Below are 24,352 nucleotides of genomic sequence, written 5' to 3' on the forward strand. Positions count from 1 at the left end.
AGAGCTCAAGGCCGAATTCAAGCCCTACTTCTGACACAAAACAAAAACAACAAAAATAAACATCTCTTTTCCCCAATCAGAAATGTGGAATTAGGATGTTGGGGCCTGAAGTGGCCATCATTAAGTCATGATGAAATTAGTGTTCTTACCAAACACTGCTACATTCTACTACTATGCAAGGACACAGCAAAAGGGCAGTATTATAAATTAGGAAGTGTACCTACCCTCAACAGATCTACTCTATTGTTAGTCTCTAGAGCTATGAGGAAATAAATTTGTTGCTTATAAGCTATATAGTTTTCAGTATTTTTGTATACTAGCCTGAATGGACCTAGACAGTATTCTTTTTTTTTTTTGTCAGTGGTGGGGCTTGAACTCTAGGCCTGGGTGCTGTCCCTCAGCTCTTCAGCTCAAGGCAAGCACTGTATCACTTGAGCCATAGCATCACTTCCTGAGTGGTTTATTGGCGATAAAAGTTTCACAGACTTGGGCTGGGAAGGTGGCTCAGTGGTAGAGCAATTGCCTTGCATGCATGAGGCCCTGGGTTCGATTCCTCAGCACCACATAAGCAGAAAAAGCTAGAAATGGTGCTGTGGCTCAAGTGGTAGAGCACTAGCCTTGAGCTGAAGAGCTGAGGGACAGTGCCCAGGCCGAGTTCAGGCATCCTGACTGGCAAAAAAAAAAAAAAAAGTTTCACAGACTTTCCTGCCCCGGCTGGCTTTGAACCATGATGCACTGACCTCAGCCACCAGAGTAGCTAGGATTACAGGCGTGAGCCATCAGCGCCCGGCTTTTTTTTTTTTTTTTTGGCTAGTCTTTGGGCTTGAACTCAGGGACCTGGGCACTGTCCCTGAGCTTCTTTTGCTCGAGGCTAGCACTCTAGCACTTGAGCCAAAGCACCACTTCCAGACTTTTGGGTTTATGTGGTACTAAGTAATCTAACCCAGGGCTTCAAGAATGCTAGGTAAGCACTCTACCACTAAGTCACATTCCCAGCCCAGTACTGTCTTTTTTAATTTCACTTAGTAATATGCATGTCTTTTTAGCACAGAGTAAGGAAGTAATATGCATGTCTTTTATTTGCCCACATGTACCACAATTTAATCATTCATGTGCTTAAAGGCCATCTTGGTTGCTTGAGTAGGTACTGAGCAGACTACAAGTTTTCAATTCATGTGAACATAGCAAGAAGCCCAAATGCTGGATTATGTGGTAAGGTGTATTTAATTTTGTAACTGCCAAACTGTCTTCCAAAGTGGGCTGCTCTATTTTGTATGCCTGTCAGCAATCAATGAGTTCCCATTGCTCAACATCTTTGAGTTATCAATGTTTTTGATTTTTACCATTTGAATAGGTATGTAGTGGCACCTCACTGTTATTTCAATTTCAGAAGTTCTTGAATAACAATGTATTTCTCTCTTCTGTCCTCTTCCCCACCTCCCATCCCCTTTCCTCTTTTTTTTTTTTGGGTCTGGTCATGGGGCCTGAACTCTGGGCCTGGGCGCTGTCCCTCAGCTCTTCAGCTCAAGGCTAGTGCCCTGCCACTTGAGCCACAGCGCCACTTCCGGCTTTTTTCTTTTTGCTAATGTGGTGCTGAGGAATCGAACCCAGGGCCTCATGCATGCAAGTGCTCTACCACTGAGCCACCTTCCCAGCACCCCCCCTTTCTTCTTATGAGAGGTAGAGGTCTCACTGTGTTGCCTAGGCCCAAATTGGTCTTAAACTACTGCTAGGATCAACGGATCCTCCACTTAGCTTCTCAAATAGCTGAAACTACACAGATACACATATTACACCTTGTCTTATATCTTCATTTGTAAATTAGCTATTTAGGTGGGTTTTTTTTTCGCTCCCTCCTGTGTGTATGCCTGCTGGGGCTTGAACTCAGGACACTTTCAAGCTCTTGCTTGGCCATTACCCAGTTGAAGAAAAGAATCTCAGGTTGGGAAGGTAGCTCAGTGGTAGAGTGCTTGCCTTGCATGCATTAGGCACTGGGTTCGATTCCTTAGTACCACATAAGCAGAAAAAGTCAGAAATGGCACTGTGGCTCAATTAGTAGAGCGCTGCCTTGAGCTGAAGAGCCGAGGGACAGCACCCAGGCCCAGAGTTCAGGCTCCACGACCAACAAAAAAAAAAGAAAAGAATCTCATAGACTTTTCCACCTTAGCTGGCTTCAGATCTGTCTCCTGAGTAGCTAGAATTATAGACACGAGCCACTGATGCTCAATAAACTTTTCTTTCTTTTTGAGTGACCATACTAGGGCTTGAACTCAGGACTTGGGCACTGTCCCTGACCTCTTTTGTTTTAGGCTAGCACTCTACCACTTTGAGTCACAGCTCCACTTCCGGTTTTTGAGTGGTTAACTGGAGATCAGTCTCATGGGGACTTTTCTGTCCAGGCTGGCTTTGAACTGCAATCCTCAGATCTCAGCCTCCTGAGTAGCTAGGATTGCAGGGTGCCAGTGGCTCAAACCTGTAATACTAGCTACTCAGGAGGCTGTGAGTTCAAGGAAAGCACCAAAGCCCTGAGTTCAAGCCCTATAACTGAAAAAAAAAATTCTTAGATTTGTTTGTGCCTGGGTTGTCTGGGCTGGCTTTGAACTTTGATCCTTAGATCTCAGCCTACTGAGTAAACTAGGATTACAGGCTTTGCCCAGCAACACTAGTTTTTTTTGGGGGGTGGGTAGGGGGGGTCTGGGTCGTGGGGCCTGAACTCTGGGCCTGGGCGCTGTAAGCTCTTCAGCTCAAGGCTAGCACTCTGCCACTTGAACCACAGCGCCACTTCCAGCTTTTTAAAATTTTGCTTATGTGGTGCTGAGGAATAGAACCCAGAACCCAGGACCTCAGGCATGCAAGGCAAGCACTCTACAAATGAGCCATCTTCCCAGCCCCAACAGCAACACTAGTTTTTACTACCTTTCAGGTACTTGGGCTCTCTTGAGTCATACCAAACACACAACTAACCAAGTTTTTGCAGGATGGGTAGAGGTAATCTCTTAGCAACTCATATACCTAAGCCTGCTTCCTCACACCTTGGCGTAAGTGGGCATTCTCCAGTAAACACAGTTCCTGGGCTGAGGAAATCTCCTTTCCCAGCAAGGGAAAGGAAAACACTGAGAAGGGACCTTAAAGAACAGAAAATCAGGTAATGTTGAGGGATGGAACAACCCGAGCCAGTCAAAAGTCTTCAAGCAGGCAGTGTGGATGCGGGGCTACTAAGACCACCCATCAAGACTTAAACTGGCCCCTGGAGAAAGAATCTTTGTTAGGTTGATCTCCACAGAAAGGTAGAAAAACCTGGGTCCAACCAGAGGTGTAGACAGTACTTAGAAATAGTCCAAGTATGGCCATGTAGGGTACTACTTATGAAATATGGAATAGACAATATTTTTATCCCAATAACTTCTAAAACACCCCAGAACTTAGTTCTGTTTATACACTGCTCTAGTCAGATAAATGAAATTCTGTTGCCAATGAGTTAATGAGAAATCAGTGTTCTGACAGCTTTTCTGAGTGTTGGCTGGTAAGATCTAAGTGTATTCACTCAACATGTAGGACTGACCAATCGCCCCTGCTGTCAGCTGTCTGACAGGCTGTCTGTACTAAGAGCTGAGACACAAGGTTGAACAAGGGCAGGTGGTTGCTAGTCTAGCAGGTGAAAGCTCAGCCTGGCACTTTCTAATATGGGGCAAGTCTAAAAACATTCCCAGGGACTGGGAAGGTGGCTCAGTGGTAGAGCGCTTGCCTTGCATGCACGAGGCCCTGGGTTCGATTCCTTAGCACCACATAAGCAAAAAGAAAAAAGCCGGAAGTGGCGCTGTGGCTCAAGTGGTAGAGCGCTAGCCTTGAGCTGAAGAGCTGAGGGACAGCATCCAGGCCCAGAGTTCAGGCCCACGACCGGATCCCCACCCCCCCAAAAAAAACCATTCCCAAACACCTGTATAATAGGGGTAGTAACAGTCTGCACACAAAGTTGATGAAAAATAAAGACTGTCAAGACCTACATGCCTGGCACATGGTCAAAAGCTCAAGAAAGCAGCTCAGGTTGAGCACCAGTAGTTTACACCTGTAATTCTAGCTATTCAGGAGGCTGAGATTTGAGGATTGTGGTTTGAAGCTAGCCCAGGCAGATAAATCTGTGTGACTCATCTCCAATTAATTAGCAAAATATTGGAACTAGAGGGATGGCTCAAGTGATAGACTAAAAGCCTTGAACAAAAAAGCCAAGCAAGAGTGAAAGGTCCCAACCTACTGGCCTCTCCCCTGAAAAAGAAGGATGATTCATCTAACCAAGTAAACAGTTTTAGTATAAATTTAGTGTACATCTGTCATAAAAGGAGGGTTTTTGACATTTCCACACATGTAAACAATGTATCCCCAATCAACCTCATCCCTATATTACTCTTCCCTCTCCCCAAAACAATGAATAGATATCACTGTTCTGTTTTCATACATAAAAATGAACTACATTTATTGTAATTTAGCCTCTTCCTTCTTAGTCCTCTATGTTTCTGCTAGTGCCACCTTTGAATCTGAGCCTGATTCAGTTTCCTGTCATCATTTTTAAGTCTGCATAAATAAAGGGTTTCACTGCAGTATATCAGATGTAACTGAGTGATTTCTGGTAAATATGTGCAAAGTTAAAACAGTGTATGTCTTCTGGTTAAAGGCCTAAATAAACTCCACAAGAGAATTATTGATATTTTAGAGCTAAATTTGTCCCATGGAAAGGTTGTTTAAAAATCATAGCCGAGTGCCAGTGGCTCATTCCTGTAATCCTAGCTGTGATCTGAGGATCATGGTTCAAAGCCAGTCTGGACAGGAAAGTCCGTGAGACTCTTATCTCCAATTACCTGGAAGTGGCACTGTGCCTCAAGTGGTAGAGCACTTGCCTTGAGCTGAAGAGCTCAAGGGCAGCGCCTAGGCTGTGAGTTCAAATTCCATGACCCACAAAAACATATACAAGCAAACAAAAACAACAAATTACACAGAACATTAATGGGTAAATGCATTTTGTAGAAAACCATTATATAAGATTTTAGGCATTTATTTCAGAGATAAGACACACACATTCTGTGTATCTGACTCATTACTTTTTTTTTTTTTTGGTCCGGTCGTGGGGCCTGAACTCTGGGCCTGGGCGCTGTCCCTCAGCTCTTCAGCTCAAGGCTAATGCTCTACCACTTGAGCCACAACGCCACTTCCAGCTTTTTTCTTTTTGCTTATGTGGTACTGAGGAATCAAACTCAGGGCCTTGAGCATGCAAGGCAAGCGCTCTACCACTGAGCCACCTTCCCAGCCCAACTTTTTTTTTTCTTTTTTTGCCAGTCCTGGGGCTTGAACTCAGGGCCTGGGCACTGTTCCTGAGCTTCTTTTGATCAAGGCTAGTCTCTACTATATGGGCCACAGAGCCACTTCCAGCTTTTTCTGCTTATGTAGCACTGAGGAATTGAACCCAAGACTTCATGCATGCTAGGTAAACACTCTACCACTAAGCCACATTCCCAGCCTAAGTGACCACTGAAAATCTCTCTTCCTCCAAATGGGTCACAGAAATTCTCTCTCCCTTTTGTCTAGTTCCAGGGTTTGAACCCAAGGCTTCACACTTGCTCAGCTGTGCTTTACCATTTGAGCTATGCCTTTATCTGGTTTTGAACTGAAATCCTTTAGACTTTTAACTTTCTAAGTAAGCTAGGATTAAATTAGGCATGAGCAGGACTTTCACAGAAACTCTTGAATCTCCTCTACCATACACTTTTCTGTTCTGGAGTTTTCCATAAAGATATTGGCTGGGCACGGATGGCTCACACCTGTAATCCTAACTACTCAGGAGGCTGAGATCTCAGGATCAAGGTTCAAAGCCAGCCTAGGCAGAAAAGTGCCTGAAACTCTTTTTTTATTTTTATTTTTTGGGTCCGGTCATGGGGCCTGAACTCTGGGCCTGGGCGCTGTCCCTCAGCTCTTCAGCTCAAGGCTAGCACTCTACCACTTGAGCCACAGCGCCACTTCCGGCTTTTTTTTTTTTTTTTGCTTATGTGGTGCTGAGGAATCGAACCCAGGGCCTCATGCATGCAAGGCAAGTGCTCTACCACTGAGCCACCTTCCCAGCCCCGCTGAAACTCTTATTTGCAGAAAACCAGAAGTGGTGCTTATGGTTCAAATGGTAGAGTGCTAACCTTGAGCAAAAGAGTTCAGGGACAGCGCCCTGAATTCAAATCCCACGACCGACCAAAAAAAAAAAAAAGATCAAAAAAAAAATTTCTGACCCATGACCCTTCTCATTCCAGAGGGATCCCGTTCCAGGCTGAAGAAAGAAATACTGCAGAGGGATGCTGAGAAGAATCTGAATTGATAGGCCTTGCTGGACTCCCCCTCATCCATTAGAACAAGATCATGCTCATTTGTCCCAATTACCCTCCTACCTGGTTGTCCATAATTCAATTGTGCCTATTCAAGGAAATCTTCATAAAACCCCAAAAAGGAGCTGGGCACCGGTGGCTCATGCCTGTAATCCTAGCTATTCAGCAGGCTGAGATCTGAGGATTTCCAGCCTGGGCAGGAAAGTCCATGAGACTCTTATCTCCAATAAACCCTCAGAAAACCAGAAGTGGTGCTGTGGCTCAAGTGGTAGAGTGCTTGCCTTGAGCTGAAGAGCTGAGGGACAGTGCCCAGGCCCAAAGTTCAAACCCCATGACGGACAAAAAAAAAAAGGGCCAGAAATATGGCTTAGTGGTAGAGGGCTTGCATGCCTAGTATGCATGAAGCCCTGGGTTTGATTTCTCATTACCACATAAACAAATGGTGCTGTGGCTCAAGTAGTAGAGCACTGGTCTTGAGCAAAAAGAAGCTCAGGGACAGTGTCCAGGCCCTGAGTTCAAAGCCCAGGACTGGCGCAAAAAAAATCCAAAAAACAAAACAAAAAAAAACCCACCACCAAAAAAACCCCACAGGGCCAGGCACCAGTGGCTCACACCCATAATCCTAGCTACTCAGGAGGCTGGGATCTGAGGATCGAGGTTCAAAGCCAGCCCGGGCAGGAAGAACCTATGAGACTCTTATCTCCAATAAACCACCAGAAAACCAAGAGTGGCGCTGTGGCTCAAGTGGTAGAGCACTAGCCTTGAGCTGAAGAGCTGAGGGACAGTGCCCAGGCCCAGAGTTCAAGCCCCACAACCTACTAAAACAAACAAACAAACAAACAAAAACAAACAGGGTTTGGAGAACTTCTGAATAGCCAAGAATGTGGAAGTTCTTAAAGTATGTCAAGAGAAGGCATGAAAAACTCCACATTACTTTCCCCATTTCTGTTCTACACATCTCTCATCTATATACTTTATAATATTCCTTACTGGAAACTGGTACACATTTTTTAGTTCTGTGAGCTCTTTGAGTAAGTTAAACCAAACCAAGAGGGGGGGTTGTGGAAATCCTGATTTAGAGCCAGTAGACCAGAAGCATAGTGAGTGAGTCATAGCCTGTAATCTCAGCACTTGGGAGGTCTCAAAAAACCCACAACACACTGGGCGCTGGTGGCTCATGCCTATAATCCTAGCTACTCAGGAGGCTGAGATCTGAGGATGATGGTTCAAAGCCAGCCCGGGTAGGAAAGTCCATAAGACTCTTATCTCCAATAAACCACTAGAAAACTGGAAGTGGCATTGTAGCTCAAGCAGTAGAGCGCTTGCCTTGAGCTGAAGAGCGCCTTGAGCTGAAGAGCACAGGGATAGTGCCCAAGACAACAGTTCAAGCCCCATGACCAACAACACACACACACACACACACACACACACACACACACACAAAATATCCAACATAGGACTTCTGACGGGCATCTCAGGAGGGAAGTGTTTAAAGGGACTGAGTCCTCGATTGTAGGATCTGTGTGTATGTCTATCTGGGTGTGGAGTCTTTCGGTGGGATCTGTGTGTATATAACAGAAGAAAACTAACTCTGAGTTTGTTTTTGTTACTATGTCTTAAACTGATGCCACAGACAGGAGCTGGTGGCTCATACCAGTACAACTGATTATAATCCTAACAATTTAGTAGGCTGACATCTGGAAGATTGTGGTTTAAAAGTCCTCAAGACTGTCTTTCCAGAATAACTAGCAAAAAGCTATCTTAGGCTGGGAATTGGCTTAATGGTAGAGTGTTTGCCTAGCATGCATGAAGCCCCATGTGCAATTCCACAATACCACATAAACAGAAAAGACCCAAAGTAACACTGTGGCTCAAGTGGTAGAGTGCTAGCCTTGAGCAAAAGAAGCTCAGGAGCAGTGCCCAGACTCTTAAGTTCAAGTCCTAGGACTGGGGAAAAAAAAAAAAAAAGAAGCTAGTCCAGTAAGTAATCTGTTAGTGTGAGACCTAAAGTTGAAATCCCATGGTACTAGCAAAAATAACAAAAAACTGAAGCTATACTTTAATTTCAAATTCACCAAAAACTTCGTTTTATTTTCTCAGGAATCTGACTATTGCTTTTCTGTTATCCATTCTTTAATTTGGAGCTCTGAATTCCTTTAAGCATCACAGATTTATTTGGCTTTGGTATTTGTTTTGTTTTGTTGACAGGGTCTCCGTATGTAGTAGAGGCTGGGCTCAAACTCACAATCCTATCTCAGACTTCTGAGTGCTGTGATTACAGATATGTACTATATCTGGAATTTTTAATTTCACATGCTCTAAAATAGTCTGCAAACTATTTAACTTATGACTTTCACATTTCACTTCTATTATTCCTGAAAGCACTACAGATGATAAGTCAAATATGTATTTAAAAAAAAAACCTCAGTCATGTTGGGCACCCATGGCTCATGCCTGTAATCCTAGCTACTAAGGAGGCTGAGATCTGAGCCTCATGGTTCAAAGCCAGCCCGGGCAGGAAAGTCCATGAGACTCTTATCTCTAATAAACCACTAGAAAACTGGAAGAGGCACTGTGGCTCAAGTGGTAGAGCACTCGCCTTTAGCTGGAGAGTACAGGGACAGCACCCAAGCCCAGAGTTCAAGCCCCACGACTGAAAAAAACCAAACAAACAAAACAAAACAAAACAAAACAAAAACCCCAAACCTCATTCGGGCTTGGTAATGCAAAGGACAGGTTTGAGTCAACTATGTTCTGGGCCAGGCTACGGAGCAGATGAATGAGGTAAAGGAGAAGGGCAATAAGGCCCTGAGTGCAGATAACACTGATGATGTGTTATGATGCTACTCTGAAGCAACTGAATTATGTCTCCAGAATCAGCCTATTCAGCCTATGCCAAGAAAGGAAACTATCAGAAGGTTATGAGGATGGCTACAGAACTGTTGACCTAAAGCCTAAAGCAAGGGCTATTTAAGGAAGCAACATTCAAGTTTATTAAACTTATTTCAAGAAGCCAAATGAACTTACTAGGTTTAAAATATGAAGCAAATAACCCTCAGCTCAAAGACAGTTTACAGACTATGGAGGCCTGGTAAGCAGAGAGGAAATGCATGAGTACTTTCAACATGCCTCATCTATACCAGAAGTTAGAGAGTGATTCAAAGACAAGGATGATGCTTGGCAAACCCAACTATCGGAAACTGATAGATTAACAGAAAAAGCCATAGATGTGGGCACCTAAGATCTCTGAATCATGACTACTATCAGTATCTTCCTTGGGTTGATCTGGGAAGTATGGATGAGGTGGTAGAGGCTTTTAAGTTCCCACTCCCCCATCACCCAAAAAAGAGACTAAACCAGAGCCAATGGGAAATCTTCCAGAGAATAAGAAGTGGGCACTAAAAGATAGAGAGCTAGGGAATGAAGACTACAAGAAGAAAAGACCTTGCCGGGCACTGGTGGTTCACACCTGTAATCCTAGCTACTCAGGAGGCTGAGATTTGATGATTGCAGGTTAAAGCCAGCCTGGGCAGGAAAGTCTGTGAAACTTTCATCTCAAATAAACCACTAGGGCTGGGAAGTTGGCTTAGTGGTAGAGTGCTTGCCCTGCATGCCTGAGGCCCTGGGTTCGATTCCTCAGTACTACATAAGCAAAAAAGAAAAAGCCCAGAAGTGGCACTGTGACTTAAACGGTAGAGCGCTAGCCTTGAGCTGAAGAGCTGAGGGACAGTGCTCAGGCCCAGAGTTCAGGTCCCATGACCGGACCCAAAAAAAAAAAAAGAAACAAATCAAATAAACCACTAGAAAACCGCAAGTGGCACTGTGGCTTAAGTTGAGCACTAGCCTTGAGCTGAAGAGCTGAAGGACAGCACCCAGGCCCAGAGTTCAAGCCCCATGACAGACAGACAAAAGAAGAAGAAGAAGGAGGAGGAGGAGGAGGAGGAGAAGGAAGGGGAGAAGGGAGAAGGGGGAAGGGGAGGAGGAGGAGCTTGATATACCCTAAATAAAGCATTATGACAGAACTAAGAAACTTGGACATCACCAATATGACTTACATTACCAATTAAACAATTGTGTGCTTTGAAAATGGCAACTATTATAGATGCCAGAAATGGTGTAAGGCCATAAGAGTAGGGAAGAGAACTGAGAAGCCTATACACAGAATGCTTAAGCTTGTGCTTGAATTCGCAGCTCCTATTTCTTTTTTTTTGGGTCCGGTTGTGGGGCTTGAACACTGGGCCTGGGCGCTGTCCCTCAGCTCTTCAGCTCAAGGCTCGCGCTCTACCACTTGAGCCACAGCGCCGATTCCAGCTTTTTTCTTTTTCTGCTTATGTGGTGCTGAGGAATCAAACCCAGGGCCTCATACATGCAAGGCAAGCGCTCTACCACTGAGCCACCTTCCCAGCCCCATAGCAGCTCCTATTTCAAAGAAGTACAAGGATGTCATCCATTTCAGAAACAAGTTTTTGGTCGAGCACTGAACCCCTGATTGCTCAAAAAGTGTCAACAGCAGCTGAGCACTAGGTGGCTCATGCCTGTAAGTCTAGCTACTCAGGAAACTGAGATCTGAGGATCACAGTTGGAAGTCAGCCTGGCAGAAAAGTCCCTGTGAGCCTTATGTCCAATTAATTACTGAAAAACCAGAAGTGGTACTGTAGCTAGTCTGTAGAGCACTAGCCTTGAGCCCCAAAGAGGCTCTGAGTTCAAGCCCCACAATCACCACCACTACCACCACCACCACTAACAACAACAACAAAAAAGTGTTATTAGCTAGGAAATCCTACAGGAGCAAAACCAGTTGGCCTCTAGGAACCTAGCTTTGAAGTAGGACAAGGGCAACTAGTGCTTTCAGAAAAAGGACTATCCCTAGGTCATAAAGTATTACACAGAAGCCAGTAAACAGCACCAAAAAGATTTCAAATTGTTCGGTGACCAAACTGCCTGCTGCACCAAACTTGACTTGCACTCAAGGACTGTGAGTATGTCTAGCTGGAGCTGACCTGCATCAAGGGCTATACATAGAAAGTGGTTACCCTAGAAGCCATATAGGACTACATTAAAACTATGGATGTACCAGGTACCAGTGGCTCATGTCCATAATCCTACTTACTCAGAAAGATGAGATCTGATAATTGCAGTCCAAAGCCAGCCCAGGCAGACATATCCAAAAGATTTATTTCCAATTAACCAGCCAAAGTCAGAACTAGTGACATGGATCAAGAGTGCCAGCTGTGAGGAAAAAGCTCTGAACAAGGTCCAGAGTTTAAAACCCACTACTAGGGAAGGAGGACGGGGGAGAAAAAGAAAGGCACACACTTTCCTACTGAAAGGAAACAATAAGTAGATGGTTATCAGTGCTATATGAGTACAACCAATGTGACTATCTCAAGGATATGAAGTGACAGGCCATGGCCAATCCTGAATTGCAGCACAGAACCCAATGTGCTCAGCAAATACTTAAAGAACCCTTTAACAGTGCAATATATCAGAAGTTGATGGATGTGGATCTCATTAAAATTCAGTGTTGACTTACTCATTTCTTTTACTCTCGTGTGGAAAGATAAGATAGGAAGGCAGCAAGCAATGGGAAAAAGATAGTTTATTTTTTCATTTATACATTTTACTGTGGAAGCCAGACTCACCTAGCTTCTGCCTTGGGCCCTCTGAGCAAACACATTGTCTCTCCATTGCTGCCCTAGAGTTCATATTGCTTTCCCCTGTCCCCTAGTCACTGTCTTGGCTACACTCCAATAGTTGGTCATTTCTCTTTTTTGGTTTGTTTTTGTTGGTCATGTGGCTTGAACTCTGGGCCTGGGCTCTGTCCCTCAACTCTACAGCTCAAGACTAGTGCTTACCACTTGAGCCACAGTGTCACTTCTGGTTTTCTGAGTGGTTTATTGGAGATTAAGAGTCTCTCGGCCTTTCCTGCACCAGCTGGCTTTGAACTGCAATCCTCAGATCTCAGCCTCCTGAGTAGCTAGGATTATAGGCATGAGCCTTCGATGCCTGGCTTTGGTCATTTCTTATTTGGGGCAGTAGGTATATGTGGGGAGGGAAGGGTGCTCTTGTAAACCTAGGGTCACAGTTCTCTTTACATTGTTAGTTCACATATTCATCTCTAGTAAATAAGCCAGTTGAGTATGGTATTACATTTTTTTTTGGTAATAAATTTTAAAATGCATTTTCATTTCTAAATTCTGAGAAAGGGACAACAGATATAGCTTAACGGTAGAGTATTTGCATAATACTCAATGGATGGAACTCAATCTCTGAGTTCCATCTTTAGTTCCATCCCTAGAACTGTAAAAATTCCAGCCAGGCACTGGTGGCTCAAACCTATAATCCTAGCTACTCAAGGAGGCTGAGATCTGAGGATCATGGTTGGAAGCCAGCCCTGGCAGAAAAGTCCTGATGAGACTTTTTTTTTTTTTTTTTTTTTTTTGGGGGGGGGGGGGTCCGGTCCTGGGGCCTGAACTCTGGGCCTGGGCGCTGTCCCTCAGCTCTTCAGCTCAAGGCTAGTGCTCTACCACTTGAGCCACAGCGTCACTTCCAACTTTTTTCTTTTTGCTTATGTGGTGCTGAGGAATCGAACCCAGGGCCTCATGCATGCAAGACAAGCGCTCTACCACTGAGCCACCTTCCCAGCCCCCTGACGAGACTCATCTCCAATTAATCACTCAAATACTGGAAGTAGAGCTGTGGCTCAAAGTGGTAGAGGAATGGCCTTAAGAAAGAGTTCAGGAACAGTGCCCAGGCTTTAGTTCTAGCCCCATGATAGACTTAAAAAAAAAAAAAAAATTCCAGAAGAATAGTTTTCCACTTTCCCTTTATTTAAGTGACTGGTTTCTTGTGTAGGGAGCAGAAAATATTTTGGTTTTTTTTCATGTTCTCCCACCCCCTTATTGTGTTATACTAAAACAAATTTATGAGAACAAAAAGACTGGTTGAAAAGTATTCATTTTAATTGGGTATGACTGTACATACCTGTTAGCTCAGCTGTCTGTTACAGTAACAGAAAGCTAACTCACATGTGTGATATAAATAAGACTTGACCGGGGCTGGGAAGGTGTGACTCAGTGGTACGGTGCTTGCCTCACATGCATGAGGCCCTAGGTTCAATTCCTCAGCACCACATAAGCAGAAAAACCAGAAGTGACGCTGTGGCTCAAGTCGTAGAGTGCTAGCCTTGAGCTGAAGAGCTGAGGGACAGCACTCAGGCCCAGTTCAGGCCCCATGACAGGAGAAAAAAAAAGAAAAAAAGGGCTGGGAAGGTGGCTCAGTGGTAGAGCGCTTGCCTTGCATGCTTGAGGCCCTGGGTTCCATTCCTTAGCACCACATAAGCAGAAAAAAAAGCCGGAAGTGGTGTAGTGGCTCAAGTGGTAGAGCGCTAGCCTTGAGCTGAAGAGCTGAGGGACAGTGACCAGGCCCAGAGTTCAGGCCCATGACCGGACCCCCCTCCCCCTGCAAAAGAAAAAAAAGACTTGACCAAAGCTCAAGTACTATGTTATATTACAGGTATTTTTCTGTCCCATCTAGTGATGTCTCTAGCAGAAACCCGCAGAGTCATATGCTGTCATTTCCCACATTTGGAAGTATGGCAAAGGAAGTAGTTGAATGCTTGTCTTAAGACCCCCTAAACTACTCAGGCTTCCTTCCTTTAATGCAACTGGCACCCAGCTTCCTATCCCTTGTATTAATGTATTTAATAACTTTTAATCTCCTAGCTTGTTAAAAAAAGAACAGGAAGCCAGGTGCCAGTGGTTCACACTTGTAATCCTAGCTACTCAAGAGGCTGAGATGTGAGGATTATAATTCAAAGCCAGCCCTGGAAAAAAAGTCTATGAGACTCTCTTTATCTCCAACTAACTACCAAAAACCCAGAAATGGAGCTGTGGTTCACAGTGTAGAGCACTAACCAGCGGACACCTACAGAAAGAAGAAGGAAGCTAGGCCCTGGTGGTTCATGCTGGTAATTCTACCTTCCCAGGGCCTAAAATCTGAGTATTGAGGTTCAAAGCCAGCCCAGGAAGAAAAGCCCATGATACTCATCTACAATTAACCACCAAAAAGCAGAAATTGAGGTATGGCTCCATTTCTGTGGCAGAGTAAAAAAGCTAAGTTCTTGAGTGAAAAAGCTAAGGGACAGTGCCTAGACCCTGAACTCAAGCCCCAGTACCCTCTGCCCCATATACACAGCCTAGCTAATAAGAGTAAGCTAAAATTATTTTAGCTGGGCACTGGTGGCTGATACTTGTAATCCTAACCGGAAGCTGAAATCTGAGGATTGAGGTTCGAAGGCAGCCTGGACAAGAAAGCCCATGAGACTTTTTTTTTTTAATCTGTTGTGGGGCTTGAACTCTGGGCCTGGGTGCTGTCCCTCAGCTCTTCAGCTCAAGGCGAGTGCTCTACCACTTGAGCCACAGTACCACTTCTGGTTTTCTAGTGGTTTATTGGAGATAAGAGTTTCATAGACTTTCTTGCCTGGGCTGGCTTTGAACCGAGATCCTCAGATCTCAGCCTCCTGAGTAGCTAGGATTACAGGCGTGAGCCACCGGGCGCCTGGCTGTTGTGGGGCTTTAACTCAGGGCTAGGGTGTGGTCCCTGAGCTGCTTCTGCTCAAAGCTAGAGCTCTATCTGCCACTTGAGCCACAGTGCCACTTCCAGCCTTTTCTGAGTAGTTTATTGAAGATGAGAGTCTCACAGGCTTTCCTGCAGAGACTGACTTCAAACTGCAATCCTCAGTAGCTAGGATTGTGTGAGCCACCAGCACCCAGCACAAAGGCAGTTTCTTTTCTTTTCTTTTTTTTTTGGTTGGTCAGGGGCCCTCAGTGGTTTAGCTCAAGGTTAGCACTTTACCACTTAAACCACTCTTGGCTTTTTCTGCTTATGTGGCGTAAGGAATCGAACTCAGGGCCTCATGCCTGCAAGGCAAGCATTCTTTCTACCACTGAGCCACTTTCCCAGCCCACAAAGGCAGTTTCAAAAGAAAAGTTTGTACCTATAATTGCCTAGATTAAAAAAACTGAGAGAGGGGCTGGGAAGGTGGCTCAGTAGTAGAGTGCTTGCCTTGCATGACTGAGGCCCTGGGTTCGATTCCCCAGCACCACATAAGCAAAAAGAAAAAAAGCCAGAAGTGGCACTGTGGCTCAAGTGGTAGAGCACTAGCCTTGAGCTGAAGAGCTGAGGGACAGCGCCCAGGCCCAGAGTTCAGGCCCCACGACTGGACCCCACCCCCCAAAAAAACCCACAAAAAACAGAGATAGCTACACTTGTAATCGTAGCTACTCAGGAGGCTGAGATCTGAGGATCCCAGTTCAAAGCCAACCCGGGCAGGAAACTCTTATCTCCAATAAACCACTCAGAAAATGGGAAGTGGAACTGTGGCTCAAGTGGTAGAGCGCTTGCCTTGAGCTGAAGGGCTGAGGGACAGTGCCCAGGCCCAGAGTTCAGGACCCACGACAGACACCCCCCCCTCCAAAAAATAATAAAAATAAAGGAAGAAATTAATTGAATACAGGCCAAAGAATAGAATCAAAACAGGAAATTCTTTGACAAGGTAAATAAGTCTGACAAACTTTATTTTTTTTTTGCATCAGGGGTCTGGGCCTGGGCGTTGTCCCCGAGCTCTTTAGCTGAAGGCCAGTGACCTATCACTTGAGCCACAGTGCCTTCTGGTTTTTTGGTGTTTTAATTGGAGGTAAGAGTCTCATGGACTTTCCTGCCAGGGCAGGCCTTGAACTATGATCCTCAGAGCTCTGCCTCCTGAGTAGCTAGGATTACAGGTATGCACCATCCGGCAAGACTGACAAACTTTTAAGTAAACTAACAAACCAAACCCCCAATTAATAAAATTAGAGATGAAAAGGGAGATAATGCAAAAGTTATTAGTAAAATTCAGAGGCTCATCAGGGATTATATATTTAAATTTAGCTTTTATTAGTTATACAGGATGGATTTTATTGTTTCATCTCCACTGTTTACGCTGTAATCAGTATCATTCTACCTATTCCCTTTTTTCCTAAAAATATCCAACAGGTTTCAGTGCACATCATCTACTTTGATGGCATTCAACTTCCCTAACTTTCTCCTGCTAGTACCCAACCACTGATAGTCTATTTCTCTTTCTCCACAACCCCTCTCCCAGTTTCTTTATGCTGTTCATATATACATATAAATATATATATATATATATATATATATATATATATATATATGTAGCATATTACAAAGTTATTCACTCTCTTTATCAGGGTCTCTGAGCCTCACTGTGCTCAAGGCACAAACCACTAGAGTCATAACACCACTTCTGGTTTTTGACTGGTTAATTGGAGATAAAGAGTCTCTCAGGAACTTTTCTGCCGAGGGTGGCTTCAAACCACAATCCTCAGATCTCAGCTTCCTGAGCAGCTAGGATAACAGATGTGAGCTACAGGCGCCTGGCTTGTAAACTTCTATTCCAATAAACTGGAATATCCAGAAGAACAAATCTATCCTATCAAAATTTAACTAGGTAATCTAATCAAATCTATAACAAGCAATGAGGGGCTGGGAAGTTGGCTCAGTGGTAGAGCGCTCGCCTTGAGCTGAAGAGCTGAGGGACAGCGCCCAGGCCCAGAGTTCAGGCCCCACCACCAGACTCAAAAAACAAAGCAAAACAAAAAAACAAGCAATGAGATTGAAGCAGTTACAAGAGTCTCACAGCCACTACTCTTATCTCAACCTCCTCAAAATAGAGAAGCAAGCAACAAAGAACAGATAATCCAATCAATAAATGGACATTTAAAAAAAACTGGACAAATGGTCATGCTGGTGGCTCTCGCCTGTAATCCTAGCCACTCAGGAGGCTGAGATTTGAGGATCACTGTTCAAAGCCAGTCTGGGCAGAAACATCCATGAGACTCTTATCTCCAATAAACCACCAGAAAACCAGAAGTGGTGCTGTAGCTCAAGTTAGTAGAGTGCTTGCCTTGAGCTGAAGAGCACAGGGACAGCGCCCAGGCCCAGAGTTCAAGCCCCATGACCGACAAAAAAAAAAAAAAAGACCAACAAAAAAAACTTGGACAAATGGTCAATAAATATGTAAAAAGAAATGTTCAACATTTTTAACTATCCAAGAAATACAAATCAAAACTACTTTGAGGGCTGGGAATATGACTCAAGTGGTAGAGTGCCGCCTGCCTAACAAGCACTAGGCCCTATGTTCAAACTTCAAGACCATCAAAAACAATACCTAGCCAAAGCACCAATGGCTCACACCTGTAATCCCAGCTATTCGGGAGGCTGATATCTGAATTGTGGTTCAAAGCCAGCCTGGGCAGGAAAGTCCATGAAAGACTCATTTTCAATTAACCACCAGAAAACTGGAATTGACACTATGGCTCAAAGTGGCAGAGCAATAGCCTTGAGTGAAAAGCTCAGGAACAGTGCCCAGACTCTGGGTTCAAGCCCCACAACCGACAAACAAAAACAAAAACAAAAAAAACCCATATCATCACCCCCACTCCCACCCTCACGCTAGAATGGCTATCACCAAGAAATAAATACTGGCAAGGATAAGTGTTGGGAATATAAATTAATCCAGTCACTATGAAGTCAGTATGGAGTGTTCTCAAAAATAAATAAATAAATAAATCCACCATATGATCCAGAATTACCAATCCTTGATATATACCCAAAGCAACCCAAGTATACATATAATAGATAGCTATGCATCATGCACATGACACTATTCACAATATCCAAGTTACAGAATCTGTCTTGGTGCCATCAATGGATGAAGTTTTTAAAATGTGGTATATATACATAATTGAGTATTATTCAGCAATAAAGGCAACAAAATGTCATTTGTAAGAAAATGGAAAGATTGGCTGGGAAGGTGGCTCAGTGGTAGAGCGCTTGCCTTACATGCATGAGGCCCTGGGTTCGATTGCACCATATAAGCAAAACAAAAAAGAAAAGCCGGAAGTGGCACTGTGGCTCAAGTGGTAGAGCACTAGCCTTGAACTGAAGAGCTGAGGGACAGCGCTCAGGCCCAGAGTTCAGGCCCCACGACCAGACCCAGAAAAAAAAAAAAATTCTCAAGAGTTTGATGGACTTTCCTGCCTAGGCTGGCTTTGAACTGCAATCCTCAGATCTCAGCCTCCTAAGTATCTAGGATTACAGTCGTGAGTCACTGGTGCCCGGCTCCTCCCGGTTTTTTGAAAAGGAAGTCTCAACTCTCAATTCTCCAGCTTTAGCATCCCAAGTGCTGAGACTACAGGTGTGAAACACCACACCTTATATTTATTCTGGTTGTTTTGGTATAAATCTAGGCCTTGGGTTTACTAGACAAATGTTCTATCACTTGAGTAACACCCACCAATCCTTTTTTTTTTTGTATTTTATGAGATAAGGTTGTGGGCATAAGAATCTTCCCAGCTACCCAGGAATACAAAGATCCTCTCACTTCTGCTTCCTAAATTACTGATTATAAGCCTGTTCTACCAGGACCAACTTCAACCTGTTTTCAACCTGTGTCACTGTAACCAAATACTTAACAATCCAACTTAAAGATAGAAAGGTTTATTTTGACTTATGGTTTCAGAGTTCAGTGTGTGGTCACTTGTTCCCATGTGCTTGAGAAGGTCATTATGGTGGGTGCTTCTGGCAAACTTTTTACTTAATGTCAGACAAAAGGCAAAGATCAAGGAAGGAGCCTGGGCCACGTAAAACCTTCCAAGTCCTCTAGAGATCTACTTCCCCCAACCAGCTGGGGACCAAGAGTTCCCTCAAGGAGGGAAGTTAACTCTCAGTCTATTTAATAAAGTAACATTCTTAGCCAGGTGTGGTAGCTACTGGGAACTTGAAGAGATTAGAGACCTGATGTTCAAGGTAATCTAAGCAAAAAGACAGCAAGACCCTCTGTCTAACTCAAAGAACAAGCTGAGATGTTTGCTTCAATTTTCAGGAATGGAATCTTGATTCTAGCTTTTTTTGGGGGGTGGCGGGTGGAGGGGTTGCATTCTCAGGCTTGAACTCAAGAAAGAGGTGCTGCTCTTGAGCTGTTTTTGCTTAAGGCTAGTACTCTACCACTTGAGCCACAGCTCTACTTCCAGCTTTTTTGTAGGTTAATCCTGGACTTTCCTTCCAGGATTGGCTTTGAACTGCAATCCTCAGATCTCACCCACCTTGAGCAAAAAAGCTCAGGAACAACACCCAAGGCCTAAGTTGAAGCCCCAAGGCTATCCAAAAACAACAACACACACAAAAAAAAAAGCTCAATGAAAGCTGTTAATCCAACAGGGGGGGTAGAAAAACAGAAAACAGGTCCTTGTTGGAGTGACAGGAAGAGGTGGTTGGGTTAATTTAGAGGGTGAATGAAGGTGAATATAATCCATATGGTTTATTTGCATGTATGGAAATAGAACAATGAAACCTTCCTAAAACAATTTTAGGAAGGGGTAGAGGGATAGAAGAGACAGAGAAAGTGAGGCTGATTGGGAGTACAAGTATATAAATGTCACAATATAACCTCCTTTCTAGAACTAATGTATACTATTAAAAAGCATTCACTGGCTGGAAAAGTGGTTCAGTGGTAGAGTGCTTGCCTAGCATGCATGAAGCCCTGGGGTTCGATTCCTCAGTACCACATAAACAGAAAAAGTGGGAAGTAGTGCTGTGGCTCAAGTGGTAGGGTGCTAGCCTTGAGCTGAAGAGCTCAGGGACAGCACCTAAGCCCAGAGTTCAAGCCCCATAACTGATTCCCCCCCCCCCAAAAAAAAGCATTCATTATTTCCTTTTGCTGTACAGAAACTTTATGATGATGTCCCACTTGTCTTATTTTTTAGGCACCCTTCAAAGTTTTCTACAGGTCCTGTGCTAGTTTCTTATGTTACATTTAGATCTTAAATCCATTTGCAGTAGATTTTTTTACAAGGTGAGAGACAGGGGACTAGTTGTTTTGTTGTTGTTGCTGTTGTTTTTGGCCAGTCCTGGGGCTTGAACTCAGGGCCTGGGCACTTTCTCTGAGCTTCTTTTGCTTAAGGCTAGCACTCTATTTGAGCCACATTGCCACTTCCAGCCTTTTTTGTATATGTGGTACTGAGTAATAGAACCCAGGGCTTCATGCATGCTAGGCAAGCACTCTACCACTAAACCATATTCTCAGCCCCCAGGGGACTAGTTTTAGCTCTTATATAGAATCCATTTTCCATCATATTCATTGAAGAGGCTGTCTATTCTCTGGTGTATGTTTTTGGCTTCTTGGTCAAAAATTACATGGCTGTTGCTGTGTGTGGTTTTATTTCTGGGTTCTCTACTGTGTTCCATTGGTCTACATGTCTGTTTCTGTTCCAGTACCATGCTGCTTCTGTTGTTATGGCTCTGTAGTATAGTTTGAAGTTGGGTATTCTGACACCTCCTATATTGCACTTTTTGCTCAGGATTAGTTTTGCTATATCATGTCTTTCTTTCTTTCTTTTTCTTTTTTTTTTTGTCAGTTGTGTGGCTTGAACTCTAGGCCTGAGTGCTGTCCCTGAGCTCTTCAGCTCAAGGTGAGTGCTCTACCACTTGAACTATGGCACCATTTCTAGTTTTCTGGTGGTTTATTGGAGATAAGAGTCTCACGGAGGGGCTGGGAAGGTGGTTCAGTGGTAGAGTGCTTGCCTCACATGCATGAGGCCCTGGGTTCGATTCCTCAGCACCACATAAGCCAAAAATGCTGGAAGTAGGGCTAAGGCTCAAGTGATAGAGCGCTAGTCTACAGCTGAAGAGCTCAGGGACAGTGCCCAGGCCGAGTTCAGGCCCCACAACCGACAAAAAAAAAAAAAAAAAGAGTCTCAAGGAGTTTCCTGCCTGGGCCATGATCCTCAGATCTTTGAACCATGAGCCTCAGATCTTAGCCTCCTTGAATAGCTAGAATTGCAGGCATGAGCCACTGGCATCTGGCTCCAGCCTTAGTTTTTACTGGTTATTCTGGAGTTGGAGTCTCATGGATTTTTCTTCCTCGTCTGGCTTCTAACTGTGATCTTCTGATCTCAGCCTCCTGAAAAACTAGAATTACAGGCATGAAAAACTAGTTCCTGTCTTATTCTTCCCACTGTTAACTCTCAGTGTATACTGAAATTCTTAGTCATATCAATAGGCAAGAAAAAAAAATAAAGTAGATTCAAATAAGAAAGAAGGCAAATTATCCCATCTTGCAAAGATGTGACATAATCTTATATCTAAAAGACTAATGATTTCCCCCAGAATTCCTATATCTGATAGTTTTTTTTTTTGGGTCCGGTCATGGGGCCTGAACTCTGGGCCTGGGCGCTGTCCCTCAGCTCTTCAGCTCAAGGCTAGCGCTCTACCACTTGAGCCATAGCGCCACTTCTGGCTTTTTTCTTTTTGCTTATGTGGTGCTGGGGAATCGAACCCAGGGCCTCAGGCATGCAAGGCAAGCGTTCTACCACTGAGCCACCTTCCCAGCCCTATCTGATAGTTTTGACAACATAAGCAAGATATAAAATCAGTAATCTAAAATCTGTAACTTTTCCATGCACAGGCTAAGAAAGAAAACAGTCCTGGGGCTGGGAAGGTGGCTCACTGGAAGAGTGCTTGCCTTGCATGCATGAGGCCCTGGGTTCCATTCCTCAGCATCACATAAGCAGAAAAAGCCGGAAGTGGCACTGTGGCTTAAGTGGTAGAGTGCTAGCTTTGAGCTGAAGAGCTGAGGGACAACACTCAGGCCTAGAGTTCAGGCCCCACGACCGACAAAAAAAGAAAGAAAATACTTCCATTCATAGTAGCCTCAAAGAAATAAAATACCTAAGTATAAACTAAGGAGGTGAAAGATCTCTACAGTGAAAACTATAAATAAACTATGAAACGCTTATGTCCAATTAACCATCAAAAAGCTGCAAGTGGAGCTGTGGCTCAAGTGCTGTAGAGGGCTACCCTTGAGCACAAAGAGACTCAGGGACAGTACTCAGGCCCTAAGTACAAGTCCAAGGATTGACAGACACAAGAAAAAGCTGGAAGCTGGGTACCGGTGGCTCACGCCTGTAATTCTAGCTACTCAGGAGGTTGAGATCTGAGGATCTCGGTTCAAAGCCAGCCTGGGCAGGAAAGTCCATGCAAATCTTATCTCCAATAAACCACCAGAAAACCGGAAGTAGCACTGTAGCTCAAGTGGTAGAGTGCTCGCCTTGAGCTGAAGAGCTGAGGGACAGCGCCCAGGCCCAGAGTTCAAGCCCCACAACCAACAAAAAAAGAGGCTGAAGGCATGGCTCAAATGGTACAGCACCAAACAAGCAAGTTCAGTGTGTGAAGCCTTAAATTCTAAATCTCAGTACAGCCAATAATAGTAATAATAGTAATAATAATAATAAATAACCAGCAAAAACTGAACTGTGGACATGGTTGAAGAAGTACAACCAGCCTAGCAAGTGTGAGGCCCTAAATGCAAAACCCAGTATCAACCACCCCATTTCCTGGCCTTTTCCTGTGTAGAATGGCTTCAAATTGTGATCCTCAGATCTTAGCATCCTGAATAGTTTAGTGTTACAGGTAAGAGCCACCAGAGCCTGGTTAGAATTTTTGCTGTTGTTGATCATGGGGCTTGAACTCAGGGCCTGGGTGCTGTCCTTGAGCTTTTTTCTCAAAGCTAGTGCTCTAACACTTTGAGCCACCGAGCGATTTCCAGTTTTCTGGTGGTTAATTGGAGATAAGCGCCCCTGAGTTTCCTGCCTGGCAGGCTTTGAACCACAATCCTGAGTAGCTAAGATTACAGGTATGAGCCACCAGTGCTGTGCTGGTTAGAACTGTGAATTTCGTTAAAAGCCTTTTCAATAGCAAATGAGACGATCACGTGATTTCTGTCCTTGATGCTGTTTATGTACTGTTAATGTTTCTTGACTTGTGTATATTTACTATCCTTGCATTCCAGGATGAAAACAATTTGATCAGGATTTATTATCTAATTAACATATTGTTGAATTTGGTTTGCAAATATTATATGCAGAAATTCTGCATCTATGTTCTACGTGTTTACTACCTAAAAAACAACATCCTACTATAAAGACGTAGGGTAAGGATACACACTTCCATGCTTTCAGCTAGCTTTGCTTTCATCCCAACCAGGCTGACCTCAAGTGAGTTAGGATAGAAGGTACCCAAGCTGGTCTAGCCCCTGAAATACAGGAAAGTCCAAGGCCCAGTTGTCGTTAAAAGTATGGACATAAAGCAGGGAGGGTCAGGTATCAAGAAAGCCAATTACCTTAAGAAAAAAAAAAAAGTTTCCTTAGCTGGGCACTAGTGGCTCATATCTGTAACCCTAGCTACTCAGTAGGTTGACATCTAAGGATCACAGATTGGGGCTGGGAAGGTGGCTCAGCGGTAGAGTGCTTGCCTTGCATGCATGAGGCCCTAGGTTCGATTCCTCAGCACCACATAAGCAAAAAGAAAAAAGCCAGAAGTGGTGCTGTGTCTCAAGTGGTAGAGCGCTAGCCTTGAGCTGAAGAGCTGAGGGACAGCGCCCAGGCCCAGAGTTCAGGCCCCATGACCAGACCCCCAAAAAAGAAAACAAAACAAAACAAAACTTAGGAACAACATCCAGGCTCTGAGTGCAAGCTCCCAAATCAGCACAAAAATAAAACAAAAAACAAAACAGGAAGCCCCTACATTTAAAAAAATCTGAGCCTGGGGTTGGGAAGGTGGCTCAGAGATAGAGTTCTTGCCTTGCATGCATGAGGTACTGGGTTCAATTCCTCAGCACCAAATAAGCAGGAAAAAAAAGCCAGAAGTGGTGCTATGGCTCGAGTGGTAGAGCATTAGCCTTGAGCTGAAGAGCTCAGGGACAGTGCCCAGACCCAGAGTTCAGATCCCACAACCAACAACAAAAAAAATCTGAGCATATCAGGCAAACAGCACGCTTGTTCTCAAATGTAGAAGTTAGATCTAAAATACATACGTGCATGATAACATATATAGGGTTTTATGCATAAATACATACAAATTGATTAAAGGATGTA

At 44.1% G+C, this 24,352-nt stretch overlaps 1 protein-coding gene and 1 pseudogene across 1 annotated transcript in view; one reads left to right on the top strand and one right to left on the bottom strand.

The window, feature by feature from the left end:
• Nucleotides 1–24,352, bottom strand: part of Ube2l3 (ubiquitin conjugating enzyme E2 L3) — a 66,765-nt gene that overhangs the window by 12,488 nt on the left and 29,925 nt on the right. The window lies entirely within an intron of this gene.
• LOC122095991 lies at nt 1,198–16,439 on the top strand (annotated as a pseudogene).

Source organism: Dipodomys spectabilis, unplaced genomic scaffold (assembly GCF_019054845.1).
Source record: "Dipodomys spectabilis isolate Male_0828 unplaced genomic scaffold, ASM1905484v1 ptg000363l, whole genome shotgun sequence".
Lineage (NCBI taxonomy): Eukaryota > Metazoa > Chordata > Mammalia > Rodentia > Heteromyidae > Dipodomys > Dipodomys spectabilis.